General features: G+C 41.6%; 1 protein-coding gene across 1 annotated transcript in view; it reads right to left on the bottom strand.

Annotated features, from left to right (window-relative positions):
- The window catches only part of epha8 (eph receptor A8), a 312,202-nt gene extending 295,924 nt beyond the window's left edge, over nucleotides 1–16,278 (bottom strand). Inside the window, exon 1 of the mRNA XM_037679040.1 lies at nucleotides 16,249–16,278. The gene's annotated coding sequence lies outside the window, so the exon portion shown is untranslated. The remainder of the gene's footprint in view (nucleotides 1–16,248) is intronic.
- Between the last annotated feature and the right edge of the window lie 4,444 nt (nucleotides 16,279–20,722).

Below are 20,722 nucleotides of genomic sequence, written 5' to 3'. Positions count from 1 at the left end.
TTCATATCACAGGTTAAATAGTCAGAAAAACAACATCTTATTCAACTCTCAACTCATTCCACCCTTTGGTTTTCTGACTAAATTTACCCTTACCAAAAACACTTCATATCACAGGTTAAATAGTCAAAGAAACATTTTAAACACTTTTATATCGCAAGTTAAATAGTCAGAAAAACAACATTTTATTGAATTCTTTATTCAGGACCTAACAGCCCATATCAAAGGGCCTGGTACCCCATACTCCTGAAGTACCCCACACAGGGCTCCCAGAGAGACGCGGTTGAACGCCTCCTCAAAGTCCACAAAGCACATGTAGACTGGTTGGGCAAACTCCCACGCACCCTCCAGGACCCTGCTGAGGGTGTAGAGCTGGTCCAGTGTTCCATGACCAAGATGAAAACCACACTGCTCCTCCTAAATCAGAGGTTCGACTATCTGACAGACCCTCCTTTCCAGAACCCCCGAATAGACCTTACCAGGGAGGCTTAAGAGCATGATTGCCCTGTAGTTTGAACACACTCTACGGTCCCCCTTTTTGAATAGGGGGACCACCACCCCAGTCTGCCAATCCAGGGGAACTTCCCCCGATGTCCACATAATATTGCAGAGTCGTGTAAGCCAACACAACCCCACAACATCAAGAGATTTAAGGAACTCTGGGCAAATCTCATCCACCCCTGGGACCCTGCCACTGAGGAGCTTTTTAACCACCTCGGTGACCTCAGCACCAGAGATTGGAGAGCCCGACCCAAAGTCCCAAGGCTCCGCTTCCTCAGTGGAAGATGTGCCAGTGGGATTGAGGAGGTCTTCGAAGTATTCTGCCCACTGACCCACGACATCCTGAGTTGAGGTCAGTAGCACACTACCTCCACTATTAATAGTGTTGTTGGTATACCGCTTCCGCCCCTTAGATGCCAGATGGTGGACTAGAATCGTCTCGAAGCTGTATGGAAGTCATTCTCCATGGCCTCTCTGAACTCCTCCCATGCCCATGTTTTTGCCTCAGCGACCACCCGAGTCGCATGTCACTTGGACTGCTGGTACCCATCAGCTGCTTTCGGTGTCCCACAGGCCAAAAATGCCCGCTAGGACTCCTTCTTCAGCCTGACAGCATCTCTCACAGCCAGTGTCCACCACCGGGATCGAGGGTTACCGCCACGACAGGCACCGACAACCTTGCAGCCACAGCTCTGATAAGCTGCCTCAACAATAGAGGTACAGAACATGGCCCACTCGGACTCAATGTCCCCCGCCTCCCCCGGAACCTGTTTGAAGCTCTCCCAGAGGTGGGAGTTAAAGCTCCGTCTCACGAGAGACTCTGCCAGATGTTCCCAGCAGACCCTCACAATACGTTTTGCTCTGCCAGGTCTGACCAGCATCCACCCCCACCATCGTAGCCAACTCACCACCAGGTAGTTGTCAGTGGACAGCTCCGCCCCTCTCTTCACCCGAGTGTCCAAGACATGCGGCCACAGATCAGATGAGACAACAACAAAGTCAATCATCGAACCGCGGTCTAGGGTGTCCTGGTGCCAAGAGCACATATGGACACCGTTATGCTTGAACATGGTGTTCGTTATGGACAATCCATGATGAGCACAGAAGTCTAATAATAGAACAGCACTCAAATTCAGATCAGGTGGGTCGTTCCTCCTAACCACACCCCTCCAGGTCTCACTGTCATTGCCCACGTGAGCGTTGAAGTCCCCCAGCAGAACAAGGGAGTCCCCAGGAGGTGCACTCTCCAGTACTCCCTCCAAGGACTCCAAAAAGGGTGGGTAATCTGAGATGCTGTTTGGCGCATAAGTAAAAACAACAGTCAGAATCCATCCCCCCACACGTAGGTAGAGGGAGGCTACCCTCTCGTTCACCCCAATGTACAGGCACCAAGATGGGGAGCAACAAGTATGCCCACTGCTGCTCGGCACCTCTCACCAGGGGCAATTCCAGGGCGGAAGAGTGTCCAACCCCTCTCAAGGAAACTGGTTCCAGAGCCAGAGCCATGCGTCGAGGTGAATCTGACCATTTTTAGCTGGAACCTCTCAAACTCATACACCAGCTCAGGCTCCTTCCCCACCAGAGAGGTGACATTCCACATCCCAATAGCCAGCTTCTGTAGCTGAGGATCAGACCGCCAGGGTCCCCGCCCTCAGCCACCACCCATCCCACATTGCACTCAACCCCTTTGGCCCCTCCCACAGGTGGTGAGCCCATGGGAAGGGAGACCCACCTCTCTTCTTTGGGCTTGCTGTAACCACCTTTTTCTTTTTAGAATCATGAAGGTCTCTTGAATCTGATGGATCCAGTCTTCACATGTAGGAGGCAGATCCTAAACTTGCCAAGGGTTCAAACCCAACAGCTACCTTCACATGGTTTAGCCGGACAGTCAAAGCTGTTGACCTGTGTGTGACCACTGAAGCCTGCAAACAGCTGCGAGGAGCCACATGTGAGGGATGGGTATCAAGTATGGACCAAGGCTGGAGAAACCACCCAAAGGGTGCGACAAATCTTCCCACACCCTAGGTGCTACCCTACTTTGACATCTCAGACACATGTGGTCTGTACCCCCAAAGATACGGACTGCAAAAAGGACTCAAATATAAGATCTAATAAGATCTAAATACTCTGTGATTTCAAAGACTGGGAAATCTGAATTGTCAGGGACTGGAGATGTGGACCTCTGCAGTCCTGAAGACTGGTGAGACCCTCGGGGAGTGGTTAAAAATGGAGAGGTATCCTCCTGAACTTTCTATGAGGTGAGGAATTGAGATGAATCCTTCCAGACCCTCACAGAGATGTACAGTGAACAGCAGTGACTGAGGGAGAGGTGACCCTTCTTAAGGATACACTAAGAAAACTAACACAAGATTCTAAAAGAGAGACAAACAACAACAAAAGAAGAAAAGAAATAAACCAACCCAGCAAACTCAAATCATAAGAAGTTTTGGACATTTTAAAGAATGAATGATATTATCAACTGTCTGTTGAACATTCCCTGGAAAAATTATAAAATTTAAGCTGTGGTTGTGTAAAAATGGTTAAAAATATTAAAAAGCCGGTTGAGTCACATAAAGTCCCGCATTCTGTGAACATTTTAAACTTTGAACACTGTTTGTAGTGCGAAGTGGTTCTGAGCTATAAAGCTCCAAACAGGACTAGTTTTACCATGATCTCAGTTCCATCATTCTTTTCTTGCAGTCAATTCCTGTCCATGTTGTGCAACATCCAACAAGCAAAGTAACGCACTCCTGTCCCGACTGACCTCGTGGTAAATACGATAGAAGACAAGGATTTGGACCAGAACATAAAACTGAGGCTTCAGTACTTCTGTGTGACACGTATTCCAAAGTGTAATATAAATTTAACTTTACCGTAACAATGTAATGTTGTGGCATCACTTCCATTCATCACCACCAGACAATAAAATGCCTTCACAAACATTTGTTACTTTGATTTCAGGAGACTAACTGGATGTTTTTAAACTACATCTATGGTGCACTTCCTGGAAAACAGTCAGGTCGTTCCTCATGTCAGCTCTGCTGTAGATGATGCCTGCAGGTCCAGGATCACCCCGTTCACCCACTCTGAAGGGATGAGGTGGTGCTGAGGGCAGTATGCTCATGAGCACCATCTGCTGTGTACAAGTGTGTGTGTGTGTGTGTGTGTTTGTGAGAGAAGATGATAAAGTCACAAAAATGAAAACAGACTGTGAGCTTTTGACACTTTAACTCATCACCTGGTCATCCACATCATAGTTTAGCTCAAGACCCCCCCCCCCCCACACACACACACACACACACATACACACACACACATACACACACAAACACACACACACACAAACATGCATACACACACACACACACACACACACACTATTCTGTCAGCTGTATTGATTGTTGGGTGTCCGGTGGGTGAACCTGTCACGGCCAACATAAATCGGACCGGAAGATAATGAAGTCTTCCTGGCTCTACTTGACAAGTTCTGTGAAAGTGTGTGTGTGTGTGTGTGTGTGTTGCGTGTGTGTGTGTAAAAGAGAGAGAGAGAGAGAAACAGAGAAAGATGCTCCAGGGACAGCACCAGGGCATCCTAACTGCTGCCTGAATAAATTGGATGGAAAGAGGCCCCTTGAGTTGAAGACATGATCTGTCATGATGTCATCTATATGAGGATGGCATATAGGAGAGGTCATGGAGCTAATAAAGACCAAACCCTTACACACACACACACATGCACACACACTCTGACAGTCTTCAGTTTTCTGTGAAATGCTCTAATCCAGCTGTGGCAGCCAGTAAATATTATCACTCTTTCTTCTTCCACATCTAATTTTTCTCCATCATTTTCTCCCTCACATTTCAAAGTGGATGAACTCGTCTGTTGTCATTCTTCTCCTGCTCATTTGTGTGTTGTTCAGTGATTTTAAAGCCTGAGGTTTAATAGCAAAAAAAAAAAGGTTTTACTTCTTAACCAACAGGTAACATACATTTCCCAGCCATTTTTTGGCATTTAGTTCAAAATCTATCCGTTTTCTTTACCAGGTTCTTTCTTTCAGGGTCACAGGAGGGTGCCCATGTCCATCAGTCAAAGTGAGAGAGGTGGTGAGACACCTGGACAGGTCTCCAGTCCATCACAGGGACACAGAGACAAACACTCTCTCTCACATAGGGACAATTTAGAGTTACCCATCCATCCATCCATCCATTATTTTTACCCGTTTATTCCATTTTGGGTCACGGGGTTCGCTGGTGCCCATGTCCAGCAGTCACTGTGAGAGGGGCGGGGGACACCTGGACAGGTCTCTAGTCCATCACAGGGACACATAGAGACAAACGAGACAAACAACCATTCACTCTCTCACTCACACCTAGGGACAATTTAGAGTTACCAGTCAGCCTAACATGCATGTTTTTGGTCTGTGGGAGGAAACTGGAGTACCCGGAGAAAACCCACGCATGCACGGAGAGAACATGCAAACTCCACACAGAAAGGCCTCAAGCCAGGATTCGATCCGGCAACCTTCTCACTGAGAGGCAACAGCTCTACCAACTGTGCCACCGTGTCACTGTTCAAAACTCATTTATATCAAAACCACTAACAAATAGGAGTTGTTGCCGTTTCATTGTTATGTAAAAAAGACAGGAAGAAAAACAGAAAATGGAAAAAATATATATATTTTTATCCAAAACGTTCATAAAACCAATGATTTAAAAAAAAAGATTATACGGATGTCTGGTTATTTTTTTATTTGCCAATGAAAATGTATATTAGGCAGGCTGGACTGTGGGGGACATGAGGAGGTAGGTGGTGGTGGTGGTGGTGGTGGTGTGTGTGTGTGGGGGGGTGGTCCTATTTGTATAGAGTTCAAGGCAGCTGTTCTGTTCCACATGAAGTCAAAAACAACGAGTAGCAAAACTTCCAAGGTGCCGGGATTTTTAGATAATATCCCCTGTAGTCAACACCCCCCCTAAAAAAAAATCAACATTAAATTTACTAATATTGTTAACTATTAAATTCTTATTAATGTGAAATCCCTACAGTCTGCAGCCTGAAGATGTTCTCTCCTGACCATGACCTCTGACCCTGAGGTCACCTTTCAGAACCTGAACTGGTTCCCTTTAAGTGACTTTTCACATGAACAGTGTCTGTTTTCACACATTCATTTTCCTAGAAGACCGCGTCGCTCAGTTTGATAAATGCTTACACACTTCCTTTAAACTTTCGATGAAAGAAAAACATATTCATGAACAAAGTTTGTTTTATGTTATTATGTGTTTAAAACATGACTGATGTTTATTATTTGCAGTTATTGTGAAGTCATGCAACATGTTACTTTAAAATGTTTTCTCAGCTTTGCTTTCAGGAAGAAGAGTGGGAGTTCTGTAGAGCTGTGGGCAGAAGTGTATTCGTGCTCAGCAGACGAGAGAGAAAACAGTGTGGACCTGTCAGCTCTGTCCATGGAGCTGAAGTCACACAAAACCTGCACGTTTGTGCGACGTGTTCAGTTTTGTCCTCCACCTTCCCATCCTGATGGGTTTTTGTGTTGTCCATCGTTTTCACTATTCCTGAGAAAAGACAAACATGTTTTGCTCAGGAACATTTTTTTAAGCCTAGTCAATCGAGATACAATAGTTACAGAAGATTAAACATTGTTTTCCCTGAATGACTCCACAGATTTGACTGTTGGACCGCCTTTATCTTTGATTACATCATGCATTCACTGTGTCATTGTTTCTAGAAGCTTCTTCAATGTCACACTATCTGCTTCATCCAGTGTTGCATTAATGTTTCACCAAGATCTTTCATTGATGACTAGACACTATGATGGTGCATCACTTCACCTGCCTCTCTTCTGACCCTGATGCACCATCACTCTGGAACAGGGTCAGTCTGGACTCATCAGACCACATGACCTTCTTCCATTGCTCCAGAGTCCAATCTTTATGCTCCCTAGCAAACTGAAGCCTTTTTGTGCAGTTAGCCTCACTGGTTAGTGGTTTTCTTAAGGCTACACAGCTGTTCAGTCCCAGTCCCTTGAGTTCCTTCACATTGTGGATGTGGAAATGTTCTTACTTTCTCTGTTAACCACAGCCCTGAGTGCTGCTGGTGTTTTTCTTTGATTTGATTTATCCAAACGTTTAAATGATCGTCGATCACAATCATTCAGGATTCTATTCCAGTCACATTTCTTCCTGGAAGACGATGGGTCCCCACTATCCTTCCAGTTTTTAATAATGTGTTGGACAGTTCTGAACCCAAGTGTAGTAGTTTCTACAATCTTCTTAGATGTTTTCTCTGCTTGATGCCAATGATTTGACCCTTCTCAAACAGACTGACATCTTTTCCACGAACACATGATGTGTCTTTAGACATGGTTGTTGAAGAAATGAGAAGCAACTCATCGCACCAGTTGGTGTTAAATAACTTGTTGCAGCTGAAACATAATCACCCATGCAGTAATTATCCATTAGGAGACTTGAACCTGTTTGTTTAGTTAAATCCAGGTGGAGACTGTTTCTTGGCCAGACAGTGTATGTTCTGTCCAGAACAGGTCTCTCTTGTAAATGAGTCCTCGTGGCTCAATGAGGATGGACTGTATGAATAAAGGTGGAATGAAAAAAAAAAAAAGGGTTCTCTTTTTCTACTTTTAGGACTTGTGTGAAAATCTGATGATGCTTTAGGTCATATTTATGAAGAAATATAAAAAAAATGATAAAGGATTCACAAACATTCAAGCACTGCTGTATCTTTCTACTCTCATATTGTTAGAGAGTGACTGCTGCCCAAAGCAGAGAGCAGCTGAGGACCTGCCGCTGCACACTCATAACGCCAAACACAGTCAGGATGGAACAAATGACCTTCTACATGAGTGTGAACACGGGTTTGTGAAAGAGTGGAAGAGAGAGTTATGGACAGTCATGACCTCCATTTATCTAAAGAACCCATGAGATCTTAACTGCTGTTTGTCTCTCACATGTTGTACCCGGTACAAGAGCTGCTTGTCACGTCATCAGACCAGATCAACACGGAGTACTTTTCAAATGGCAACAATAGCAGACAGAATATTTTATTTTCTAATGTAAAACATATTAAAATAACTTCTGCAATGTTTCAGTTTTAATTCGAGCAAAGAAATCCCAGAGAAACTGTATGTTGCAGCAGATGCTGTGAAATCCTTTGAATGCATCATCATGCAGCTCAAAACACACAGAGACTTCAGTGACTGAAGAAATCCTCAGCCAGCACGGACTACAGCTCTCCCCGCTCTTTTTAAACTAAACACTTTGTTCTGGCAAATGCTGATAAATATCATTTTAAACGTCTTTTTTTGTAGAAAGAGCAGGAACACATGATTAACTAAGGCTTACTATAATGTTCTGAATAACTAATATTGGACAATGGAGAGTCATGAAAATGCAGACATGTTCTCTTTAATAGTTTAGTGTGCCATATGAGTTACATTTCTTTTAAACGAGACTGCACCCTGAAGGAGATATCCATCATGAGATGTCAGTTTTATGAAGGCGTAGCAAAATGTGTTTTTCTGACATTTATTTTTAAATTGTGTGGCTTTGACTTTGTTTGTTGTGGATTTGAATCTAATTCTGTATGAAATCAAATGAAGCAGTAACTATAAATATGCTTCTTCTGGCAGTGGATTATTGAAGCATTACTGCACACGACTTTCATATTTTATCATATTAAAGTAAAATGGTAAAATATCTGCTTACATCGCTCACAAAAGGTGTCTGTGCATAAATTCTATTAAATGTTTAAAAATTTAATCCTATTAGAAGTTTTTACATGGTCTGTTGTCCAGTGTAGAAGTATCTGATACACTGCAACGCTTTGATTCAGTGAAGGCACATGAGCAGCAACACATTTATCATGATGATTCAACAAGAGACAATATGTTTTTAATTATGATGTAATTCAGACTTTAGTTATGACATAGTTCGGCCGTTATTCATAAAACAGTTTCTCCTTAACCACAGTTCTATTCAGCATTAATCACATCTCAGCTGGTATTCACACCACCCTTCAGCCTTTGTGTTGTAGATTCATCCAGGATGGTCATTCTAAGCGTCTGATTAAAACAAAGGAAACGCATATTGTTCTTGATTCTTGAAGACGTTTCACCCAAAAGGATTTTTCACTTCTGATTGTGGGTTGGGAGTGTCTTACACAACATTACAGGCCATATCGTGAGACTAACCACCGAGAACTTCCTTCAACGAGCTACACGTCCAATCTCTACTTCCACATCATGCCAGCTGTTTGTTTAAAAGTGTGAATGGTTGTGAAACTGCCTGGACAGACGAGTCAAAGCTGCATAATGGAACTGCGTCTTTACACAGGTTAGCCGGTAATCCTGACACAATTCAGCTTTTAATCACACGCCAACCAATGAGGCTTGAGTCACCACATCTACATTCAATAAAATACAACAAAACAATGGAATAGTTTTTTTCGTCAGGTAGGACAAAGTATATGCCACCTATTAATAATTGTCTGCTTACAAACAGGTCTTGTGTTAAAATGGATTGTCTCACACTAATAAACATTGCTCAGAATGAGAGTGCTGCCTGCAGCATATGTTTGACACTGATTTAGTAAATGAGCCGGGATTAGAAAATCTGTTTTTAGAATAAAACATTCACGCTAATTGTCCTTGAAATTTATCTGACCATGTGATCAAGGTGAAGCGCACATTCAGTGTCCTGATGCATGCTCAATAATCCAGGTTTCAATAATCAGTTATCAATATCCAGCCATCATCAATCATCATCTTAAGGGTGGGCGATATGGCTCAAATATAATAGTGTGATATTTCAGAGCATTCTGACGATAAGGATAAATTTTGTGATGTAACAAAAAAAAAAAAAAAAACAGAAATCATAGTTATTTATTTGACAAAATTAACTTAACATGTTGCTTTGCAGAATTATATAAAAATTAAAAAACAACAAGGGTTAATTTTACTGAAATTACTATGTTTAGTAAGTATTCAGTCTCAAAATATAAAAATAAAAAATAAAATTTATCCTTCTGTTATTTAGATTGAAAATGTCTGCACAAAATATAGATCAATAAATCCACCATAAAAACTAAAGTACAGGTGAAGTTTGCCAAAATAACTGAATAAAATTCACCACTTGCTCTAGCCGAGGTCGGATGCTTCCCTCCCTCCCTCTCCGCTTTGCTTTGCTGCTCTGTCTGTCTGTGAAACTGCTTCTGAGACTCTCTTGCATTTCTTCCAAACCATAATTATGGACTTGATTTGATCAGTTGGTCCCTCAACACAATTGATAACATTTCTTCAAAGAGAAGACAGGCTTTAGGCGAGCCGATTTGCCCTGCTGACATGCACGCAGCTGGATATCTCATCGACTTGAAGACTTGATGATGTGTCTATCTCTGCTGCCATTTGTGAATTTTAAGGACGCATATTTAATTGGATTTACGACAACTGGTTCCTGCTTTTTGGATTCGGCTGGTTTTATCTAAAATCAAGGAAGTCGTCAGCAGCACATTGGGACATGATCACACTGCTTGCCTTATGATGGCTTGGTTCGTGTTTTGAGTACCCAGACTCAAATGCGATGGGCAGAATGGATCAGATCTTGGGGATTTTACTCAGTCACGTTTTATTGGTGTGGCCATGTAATTTGGACATTTCGGTACCATTTGAACCAACACAGACTCAAGGTAGATGTTATTAAGTTCTGCCTGTCCCTAAAACCACTGTGTGTTTATCTGAATTAGGCTCCCCTGGATGGCCTTGAAGGCCATCTTATCTGAATTCGCCTGGAGAAAAAAGCTGAATAAACATTGTGTCATCATTTCATGACTCTTGGATTCTCATGGTCGTTATTCTTGGCCATTCCCCGACATACCGACATACCTCGAGAATGTTTACAGATCTCACTGGAGGAAACTGGCTGATTATTCCATCCTTATCAGAACTCTTACAGTGCCCTCGAGAGCATCCATAAACATTGCTCACTGCTCTCGTCATCTCCTCCCTCTGTGGAATGTCTATGTCACTATGTGCTTGTTTGTGGGAAGTGTTTTTTAATATTAGAGTTTTTCTTCTCAGCCAAGAAGAAAAAGTCTGATAGGAATTTTTTCGCCTCCAATTCCTACATGTGTCCAGTTTCACTACTTTTTGTCCATCTAAACAGATCTCAAGAAAAAATGTTTCCTTTAAATGAGCTATAACTTCCAAAACTTGTAACAAGGTGATCAGCTGACCCTGAAGTTTGTGGTGTTTTATCTTCCTCTGTTCCTGCAGGAATGAGTCTATTTCTCTGATGCTCTGTTTTTGATCACCTGACTCTGTTCTTGGTCCATGGACTGTGGAAATCAAGAGACCTAGATGAGTTGTGTGTGTTTGTACAGGCAGTTTAGAGCGGGGGAGACGCAGCCAAGCTGCGCCCGCACCGGCAGCCCAGAGCGGGGTGGGGGGAGAGAAAAAAGCCGAGCTATGTTTATACCGGCAGCTTAGAGCAGGGTGGGGGTGAGGGAGAGACAGCTGAGCTGTCTGTGCCTGCAGTTTAGAGCTGGGTGGAGAGACAGCTGAGCTGCACGTTGATTGTTTTTAGCTTTTAAGCTAGCTAGTATTGCGCGCAACTAATTAGCATTATGCAAGTACCGACAGGTAGGTTAGGGGGTGCGCAGTTCAGTTTGGTAGTTTGGCGCGTTTGGTTCTGTAAATGGGGCAGGGCGCCCCGCTTATATAATGGTAGGGGAAACATCGACGTACTTATATCATGAAACTAGCATATCATGATATCATTTATTTTCCCGGGCAAGCGTTTTTTTAACCTGTGTTATCTTGAACGATATGATATTGCCCAACCCTAGATCATCTATATCCATTATCCATAGAAAGCAGCAAGCACTTTTAGTGTTTGTTGCTTTCTACACGCAGGTTGATTCAGTTCTCCTGAACAAGAGGTGTCGCTAATGAGAAAATATTACTGCAAAGGAGCAGGAAGTGTGAGCAGAAAAAGTTATTCAACACGTGGAGAGGTGCTTCATCCTCCATGCTCAAATATTAACATTTTTAAAAATATTTTCTTTTATTATAGAAGACACCTGTAAAAACAGCACCGCTTGAATCATCTTAATTTAATCCCTAAACTGATCAAATTTCATAAGCTGATGAATTACAGACCTACAGACAGAGCCTACAAACATGTTTGTTGTATGTTCAAGGGCAAGCTATTGTAAGAGGTGGGTAGTTCAAGTTCAGGTTCAAGAATCTTTATTATCCCCAATGGGTAATTTGTTTTACAGTCAGTAGACACACAAGACATTCATTCTAGAAAAGACATTAAGACATTAAAATAATAGTACATGAAATCATTGTTTGTTGAGAAGCCTGATCTCTACAGGGATGAATTAGTTTTTTTAGTCTGTTCGTCCTACATCTGGGCAGCAGATACATGCGTCCAGATGGAAGCAACCTGACCTCACCATGGAGTGAATGATCAGGATCTGCCAGAATCAGCCTGCCCTTGTTCACTGAACTTGCCTTGTGTAGGTCAGTGAGGTTCTGTAGGGCTACGCCAGCAGTTTTGCTGCACATCCTGATAAACCCCGAGAGTTTGTTTCTGTCTTTGCATGTTAAAAGTCCAAACCAACAGATGAAGGTAAGAGTTAAAAGAGACTCAATAGAACATTCTCATAAAAGTAGAATCGACATTAAAACCACAGAACTTTTCATAAAAATACATTCTCTGGTGGGCATTCTTACAAGGTGAGTTCACATGGAGGTCAAATGTCAGTCTGTCATCAACAGTTCCCAGATATTTATAATGATGCATCACCTCAACAGCTTCACCATTAATGACCACAGGAGTTGCAACTGAAGAGTCTTTTCTGAAATCATTGACCATCTCCTTTGTCTTAGACACATTTAATTTTAAAAAGGAACACACACCATTCAGTGAAGTCCCTGACCACTGGTCCAGGGTCTGGGTCATCACTGCTGAGAAGGTACAGGATGGTAGAGTCATCAGCATACTTTAAAATGTGACTGTGGGATATGGCTGTGACAATTGTTTGTATATAAAATGAATAAAAGGGGCGAAAGAACGCAGCCCTGAGGAGAACCAGTAGAGGGCAGGACATCAGAGAGAACCCCGTTGACACTCACCCACTAAGACCAAACTGTTAAAAAGTCCACAAGCCAACAAATGAAGCCAGAGTCGAGACCGTACAGACATTGTAATTTCTCTGCTAAAAATGTGGGGCTGGATATTGTACAATTAAAAGCAGATGAAAAGTCAATAACAGGCAATCTTACAAATGTTTTTGTACTTTCAAGGTGTCCTATAATCATATTTAATAGTTCCTGTTGTGTCCTCCACTTCTCTACATGAACAATAAGCAAAGTGAAGTGGGTCCAAATGATTTTCAACTTTTGACATGAGGATCTCCCAGATCAGCTTTTCAAATGACTTCATTACGTATGAAGTCAGGGTAACAGGCCTGAAGTCATTCTGTGACTAAGCAGTCTTGGTTTTGGGGACTGGAACAATAACAGCTCCTTTCCAGAGCTGTGGGACCCTAAAGGTTTGGGAGAGACCTATTGAAAAGAAATCATTTTAATAGATTTGGTTTAGGTCTGATTTAGGTAGAACTTAAACCAGATTTTCAAAAGGATCCTAAAGAAAAGAAAAAAGAACCATTGTCACACCTGTACCATCTAACACAGGACATGATGTAACTGACCCATGAAGCTCTGCTTCCACTTTAATCCACTCAGTCAAGTGTTTCTTGTGCATAGGCTTGGAGTGAAAGGTCTGCCATAAAGTACAGACAAATTATTTCTGGTATATTGAACCAATTGAATGAAACACTACAGGCTAAAATTATGTAATCCAGATGTGCCGGTAATAGCATCGACTCTTTCCAGATGGAGGAGATTTACCTCTAATACTGATTTTACAGAAAAAGAGTAATTTTCTTCAAATCTCTAATCCAATTCTTCCAGCCTTTCTCTCAGGACCTGAAGGACATTCCATCTGCTCCTTTGACCACCGTTCAATCACACTACCTTCTCTTGTGGGGGCTGGAGGTGATAGAAATGTTTCTACCACTCTGCTGACAGCCGTGGGATCCAGGGACAGGGTGGCATCTTGGTGCCGGAAAGATCACAGACTGAGCTCTAATTCATCACCCGCAGCTCCATCATTTGGCATTTCAACATGCTAATGCAGCCACGCCATACCCTGACTGTCAACTCGTCCTCTCTCTTTTATCCCTCTATCTCCTCTTTTCTTCCTTGTACGGCCTGAGACCCCCCTACTGTTTTGTGCACCAGCTGCCAAGAAGAAGAGCCTGCGAGTGATGTTGGAGCTGATGTGGGAATCAAGTGTGTAGTGTCTGGCTACACCATGTAAATGTCAGTGTTACAACTAGACCCAGTTTAAGATACACGAGTTCCCCAACAACTGAACAGCTAAGGCCCCAAGGGAATGGGTGTTTTGTTCATGCCAAAGTTTTTTTTATATATTTAATATGAACCTTACAAGGTTGAAATGTGTTGGATGGTACAGTTTTGATGAAGGTACTTTGGAAATAAAATTTTAGGAGTGCCCACATTTTTTTAAACTTGACTCCAGAGTAAGAAAATCTTTAAATGCAATTACGTTCTTGTGTAGACAGACTAAACTCAACCTTTTGAAAATGAGGATGCCATAGATCAACTTTATGTCTAACCTACAACCACAAGCCTGACAGAAGTAACAGCAATAATCCTAGACCACAGGTTTGTGTTGCAGATCCCAGTTGCTCAACTACAACATGACCTTGTATACTGTATAACATCAACGAGTCAACAAGACTGTTGATCTTTTATTACTGAACCAGCAAGAAAGATTTGGTAATCCTTTTACACCTGATTGAAGCTTGGCTCTGGACTATGAGACCGCAGCACTGACCACCGAGCTGCTGGAGCCAGAAATGAGCTGACAAGACTAATGAAGCACTTTCTCTTTAGTGGAGCAAAACAAAACCCAATTATCCAACAACTTTCAGTCAGGTCATCTGGACAGTTTCTTGTTTTTCTGAAACGTTTCACCTTCCATCCAGAAGGCTTCATCAGTCAAGGAAACACACAACAAAACTGATTCTTCCCCTAAACAACTTACTCCAAAGTGGAACAAACCAGTTATGTTGGTGCTAAGATGGTGTCTTTGGCACGCCCCCTCTTCTTGCGCCGGCCCTCTTCCTCGTCGACAGTCATGTCAAACTGGTTCAAAACCAAAAACCCACTTGTTTTTACATCAAAATAACAGAAGAACAAAAGCTTTGATCTCTTTACTGAACTGTTAACAATATTAACGCAAACAGAAAAAACATAAGACGAGCTAAATGGAGTAAACATTTAAAACCATGAGACATTCCAATATTTTGGAAAGCTGACACTATAAATAATTTATCTTGAACCTTTTCAACATCATTATAAAACATCTTCTCTCTGTCTCTTCCTGGATATTATGCCTGAAATGATCCATTAGTGACAATTCTGCAAGTTTCAGTTATTTACATTAAGACTTTTTAGGATAATGACGACACAAATTTAAGATCAGCATCAATTACATTCATCTTGTGAGCCTAATGACTAAAAAATAAATGAGGTACCAACTTCCATTTTGTTGTGTGGCTGCATCTATGTGTATAAAAGGTCTCTATCAAAGATTGCGTTGCCACATCAAAATCCAAGATGGCCACCACTATCAATATATGATATCAATATATAACTGACCACCCTTATGATTTGAGGAAACCATGCTTTCTAGTTTTTATATTGCTTAAAAGTAAACTTTCCTCAAATGATTAGGGTGGCCCTTTGGGGTCAAGCATTAATCTTTGGTGTCCACAGCCACCAATGGCCACCCCTTGACTCCTTCATTGCACCTGATGGTAGATAAAATTGCTCCCTCCATTCTCCAGGATCTGTCACCCTGTGCTGCCTTGAACAAGAAAAATAAATAATTATGTTCTTCTACACAGTGGAAGTCAAACCCATTGAACATCTTTAATCAAAAATCAGCCCATATCACTACATACAGCCATATGATACGAGCCACCGCCATCCAAAACTGCACGGCTCTTTGAAACAAACAGATTTTCAACATCCCTGTTCCCTTCCAAGGACCATTCATCCCATCTTTAGTCTGCTCCACATCGTCTTCACTGTTTCTGGTGTAATTCTGTGACAGCTGGACAGTACCACGTACAGGCCAGGCATAGTTAATGCAGTATTTATGTAGTTTCTGTGTAGTTGAAAACATTTGAAGAAACACAGCCATGTTCAGGGAGAAAAAGATTGTTTTCGAAACATAGCCTTCCCATGTCAAAGGGACCTCAGTGTCACCAGCTGGGTCAGAACAAAGGTAGTTTTTCAACAGGTATCAAATTTATCACAAGGAGAAGGACAGTTGTCCAAAATACTGTTTGAGAAGCAGTAGATGGTTAAATTTATGTTGTTTTAAGATTTGCACACAGGAGAGTTTAAATGTGCATGTTTTATATGTACAAAAACACTTTATGAACTGGGAATGGATGGGAGACTGTGACAAAGTGAACTTTCAACACAATCTGCTGTTTCCTTAGAAAGATAATTTTTACCAATTGGCTTTTTTATGTATATGGATGTTTCTGTTCAGTGACCTGACACGACTTCTTTTGTGACTTAGTGCTATAGAAATAAACTGAATTGAAATTCTTACCCCATGTGACGGATATGTCAGCCAGCCCCAGTCTCCAGTGATTGTTGTTGTGTCGAGAAGATTCACTGAGAACAAAGAAGAGAACACAACGAAGGAGGTAAGTGACGAACTTTAAATAAAAGCTTTTTCTCATTCTGCCTCATCGCTCCTTTCTTTCATCACAAATATCTGTGTGCACAGCACCTGCTGGAATGAAGCACTCAGACACTGACACCTGTCTGACAGGGATGCAAACTTCTGTCTGATATAAAACCAAACACAATGAATTTTACAGGGATTTGCAACTTGTCTTTGATTATTATTAATTAATAAATTATTATTATAATTATTAAAGTTATTCTGTGATGTGCTTAATGAAACATTGCATAGTAAGATTTAAAAACTAGGAAGGTAGACTGTTTAAAAAAGGTCGATATGAAATTGACCAACATAAATGTTGAGTAAAATCAAGGTCAAGGTTTCTTTATTGTCATTCACATCATATGTAGTACATGTGGTGGAACGAAAATGTGTACACAAGTAAAATAAGATATGAAAAGAAATTGAGCTTATGCAAGTTAAACCTTCACCATGAATAGAAACTCCATTAATTTTGTTGTTAGCATGTTTATGACTGTTACATTTTCCAAAGAACGTGGGTTTGTGCACTGAGTGTTTCCTTCTCATCAGTGATTGGACATATAGAGCTTGAAGAGCCGTCACTGCTGGCCCTCAAATCACTGTTTCTTCAACATTACTGGTTAAACCAGCCACTAATGTTGGATGCTGTCTATCATGGTGCACTAAGATTCATAATTGGCTGTAACAATCGTACCCACCATTAGACCCAGTATTCACTGGTTAACTGGTCACCATTAACTCCATGCAGACTCTCTCCCTGGTACATTTTCATCTTTAAATCACTTCCTGGTCTGCTGCCTTCATACATCTCCTCCTACATGTCTCTGTGTGAGTGCAGCTACAGCGTGCGCTCTCAGGACATCATTACCTGCAGTGTTCCCTCAGTGAGGACTGAACTAGACAAAAGGACCTTCTCCTACTCCGCTCCTGTTTCCTGGAATATCTTGTAAAAACATCTGAAGCTCTCGACCTTGACCTCTCTAAGTGGCTTCAAACATCTCTTGAGTTCATGACAAAAATCAACACAGACATGTTCCTGTTTGTAGTATTTTATATTGTTTTATAATGTAGCTGTTTTTGTTTAGTTTTTATATCATTTATATAAATAATGGCCGTGGCTGAGTGGTTAGAGCAGTCATCCTCCAATGCAAGAGTTGGGGGTTCGAATCCACCAGCAGTCACATGCTGAAGTGTCCCTGGGCAAGACACTGAACCCCTCACAGCCTCTGATGTGTGTCCCATCAGTGTATGAATGTGATCTAAAAGCACTGATCAGCCTCTTTTAAATGATTTGTTCAATTAGCTTTGTAGAGATCTAGTATAGAGCTGTATGAATGGTAAATGAGGACACAGATTGTAGTAAAGAGCTTTGAGTGCCTCGATGGTAGAAAGGCACTGTATAAGTACAGTCCAATTACTTTTCATTTTATATGCTTTTTATTTCATTGCCTATTGTTGTCTGTACCTCATGTGTGTTCTTTGTTTAAAATGAAGTCTCTCTTGTAAATGAATCCTCGTGGCTCAATGAGACTAACCTGTATAAACAAAGGTTGAATGAATGGATGAAAAACTAAGAAGAATAAACCAGAATACTGTCATATATAATGGCCACTCCAATAATTTGAGGACACTAAGCTTTCTAGGTTTTATATTGCTTAAAATTAGTTTACTCAAATGATTGGGGTGGCCAATTATTAATGTCCACTGTCCAAGGCCACCATTGGCCACCCCCTGACTCCTCTACTGTACCCGCTGGTAGATAAAGTTGCTCTCTCCACTCACCAGGATCATTGTTATGTTGTTTATTTGCCATATTCAGGTTTAAGGTCAACAATGCAATGAAATGTTCACCATGAGAAGAAACGCTTCGACTCGCTAAGAAAAAGAAGCAATACTAAAACATGCAATAAGGGTACAAAATAAAGTACCAAAAAGTGAAAAAGTAAAATATATTTACAAGGTCCAAAATAAATATAGTAAACAACAACATGGTAGAATATAACGGTGCAAGTAGGCTGAATATTAAGGATGAAGTATGTAGTATTTCAAAGGTAGTAATATAAATGTACATGATATATACTGCACATAACTAACATAAACTACACAGGTTGTGTGACAGGTTATTGAACAGATAGAGAGTAACGTTGAGATTAAATGAACATATTGTCACAGATGTGGATTGGTGCAATGTTATTGCCAATAGTTCAGTATTACTATCAAGAGTTCAGTAATCTGGCAGCTTGAGGGTAAAAACTGTCCTTGAGTCTTTTTGTGTGCGATGGAAGGCATTGTCACTGCACTGCACCTCCCTCTGCTCTCCTCCTCAGTGTGACTCCTCCCACTTGAATATCTTGCACCAAAAACATTTAAGTTCATGACAAACATTCACTATTCAAACCCCACAGAGACAGGAACATGGGCGTTCTGCCTGTTTGATATCTTACACCAACTCGTCTCCTCCAGTCGCAGCCCAGTGAGATCTGCTCCGGTCCATCAAAGTGTCATGATGGAGGTGATGTGCTGGCTCTTGTGGATTTAATACTCTCTCAATGAGCCTAGGGATTTCTACTGAATACACGCTTATTAATAAAAATGTAACCTCTCTGAATTTAAAACCCTGAGATGGTTTATCCTGCAGGGGAACTGTGAGTGGATCATTCTTACTTTTCTTACTAAAATGTCCACTCCATTCCTTTTTTATTAAAGTAGTAAATTAGTTAGTTAAAGCAGTTAAAGGAGCCTGTTTGCTACTTTGCTCTATTGTGGCATAAAGTGTGTGAATAAGTCAGATAAAGCTCCATCAGTGCCTTTTCACTCTCCATTCAGTAACAGCAGAATGTTTCTCGTCCGTGTCTCTCTTCACACTTGAACCTTCACCAACAGAGCTGCACTTTGGCTGTTTAACCTCGGTGTTGGTAAGTTCAGAGAAAAGTTCTAGTCTTTGGCTGTGGAGGTGAGTGGTGCAAATCCTGGAGGAACAGAGACCCTAAATTGAGTTTGTTTCTGTTTCATAACGTTTTGTTCATTTCAGAAACACAAACCACCAATAATGGCAATCCCCACACCTCAACTCCTTCCTCCTTCTCCGTTCCTGCCCAAACTCCTCCGCATGCCAGAGAGAGCTAAATGAAAAAGCTGTCCACCAACATGAGAGCTTGTCTCTGTCCACTAAGAGACAAGCCACATATTTCCCAGGGCAGCGGTCAACGTTCTTCCACCATCACTATTTTTCTCCTTCACCAGGGGGTTTGGATCGGCAGGCCTGGGGCCAAGCATTCACATCACAGGCATGTATCAAATCAGCCTGCCCCCCCCCCCCCCCCACACACACACACACACACACCAAGCCTGCTGAAAGCTGGTCATAGGCTGAGTGTGAAGTCAACAGAGAAGAGTTATGGGCTGTCTCGTGGAGTTTGCCTGCAGCGCTTGGAGTCCATCCAACGATCCCAAAACAACAACCCCCCCAAACAAAACAACAACAACAACAAAAGAACTATGGACTGAGGAAATGGCAGAATAAAGCAGCAGATGCAAGAAACCTCCATTTCCACTTATGGAGACACGTTCACATAAATCAAAGAGAAACATGAATCTATTAGAAACATTATTACTGCATACACACATGGCACAGAGTAAATACTCACAACCACAAAAGACAGAACTTCATATACGATCATGTAGTTTTTTTTTTTTTCAACCACTTTGGTGATAAATTATTAAAATTAAGGTCCAGCATTCCATGGAGGAATGCGGGCGGCTGTGGCCGAGTGGTTAGAGCAGTCGTCCTCCAATGCAAGAGTTGGGGGTTCGAATCCACCAGCAGTCAAATGTCAAAGTGTCTCAGGGCAAGACACTGAACCCCTCATAGCCTCTGATGTGTGTCCCATCGGTGTATGAATGTGATAAAGCTCTGATTAGTCTCTTTAGAATGGTTTGTTCAATTATCTTTGTAGAGATCTAGTATAGAGCTGTATGAATGGGTAAACGAGGCACAGATTGTTGTAAAGCACTTTGAGTATCTGAATAAGATAAAAAGGCGCTGTATAAATGCAGTCCATTTACATCTCCTGCCTTTCATGCCAGAGTAAGATCATATTCTGATGAGAAATGAGGGAGTTGTACCTGTTTTAGTCAAACCTTAAAAATAGTATCTCATGCAACATCACTGTTGAGAAACACTCTCAGCCAATAGCATACCAAATTTTAGCTTGAAATCTGTTAGAGCCATATTTATGCTTTTACAGTCAGTTGATGATGAAGCTGTTTTTGGAATAAAGCTTATGGTTTAGTTAACTTCAACTAAGAGTGCTGTATTGTTGCAAGAAGGAACATGTACCCACAGCTGCATCCA

This window comes from Nematolebias whitei, chromosome 7 (genome assembly GCF_014905685.2).
Source record: "Nematolebias whitei isolate Nwh7 chromosome 7, NemWhi1, whole genome shotgun sequence".
NCBI classification, from domain to species: Eukaryota; Metazoa; Chordata; class Actinopteri; order Cyprinodontiformes; family Rivulidae; genus Nematolebias; species Nematolebias whitei.
The sequence above is the reverse complement of the archived record's forward strand: the minus strand, read 5'-3'. Positions and strand labels throughout refer to the sequence as shown.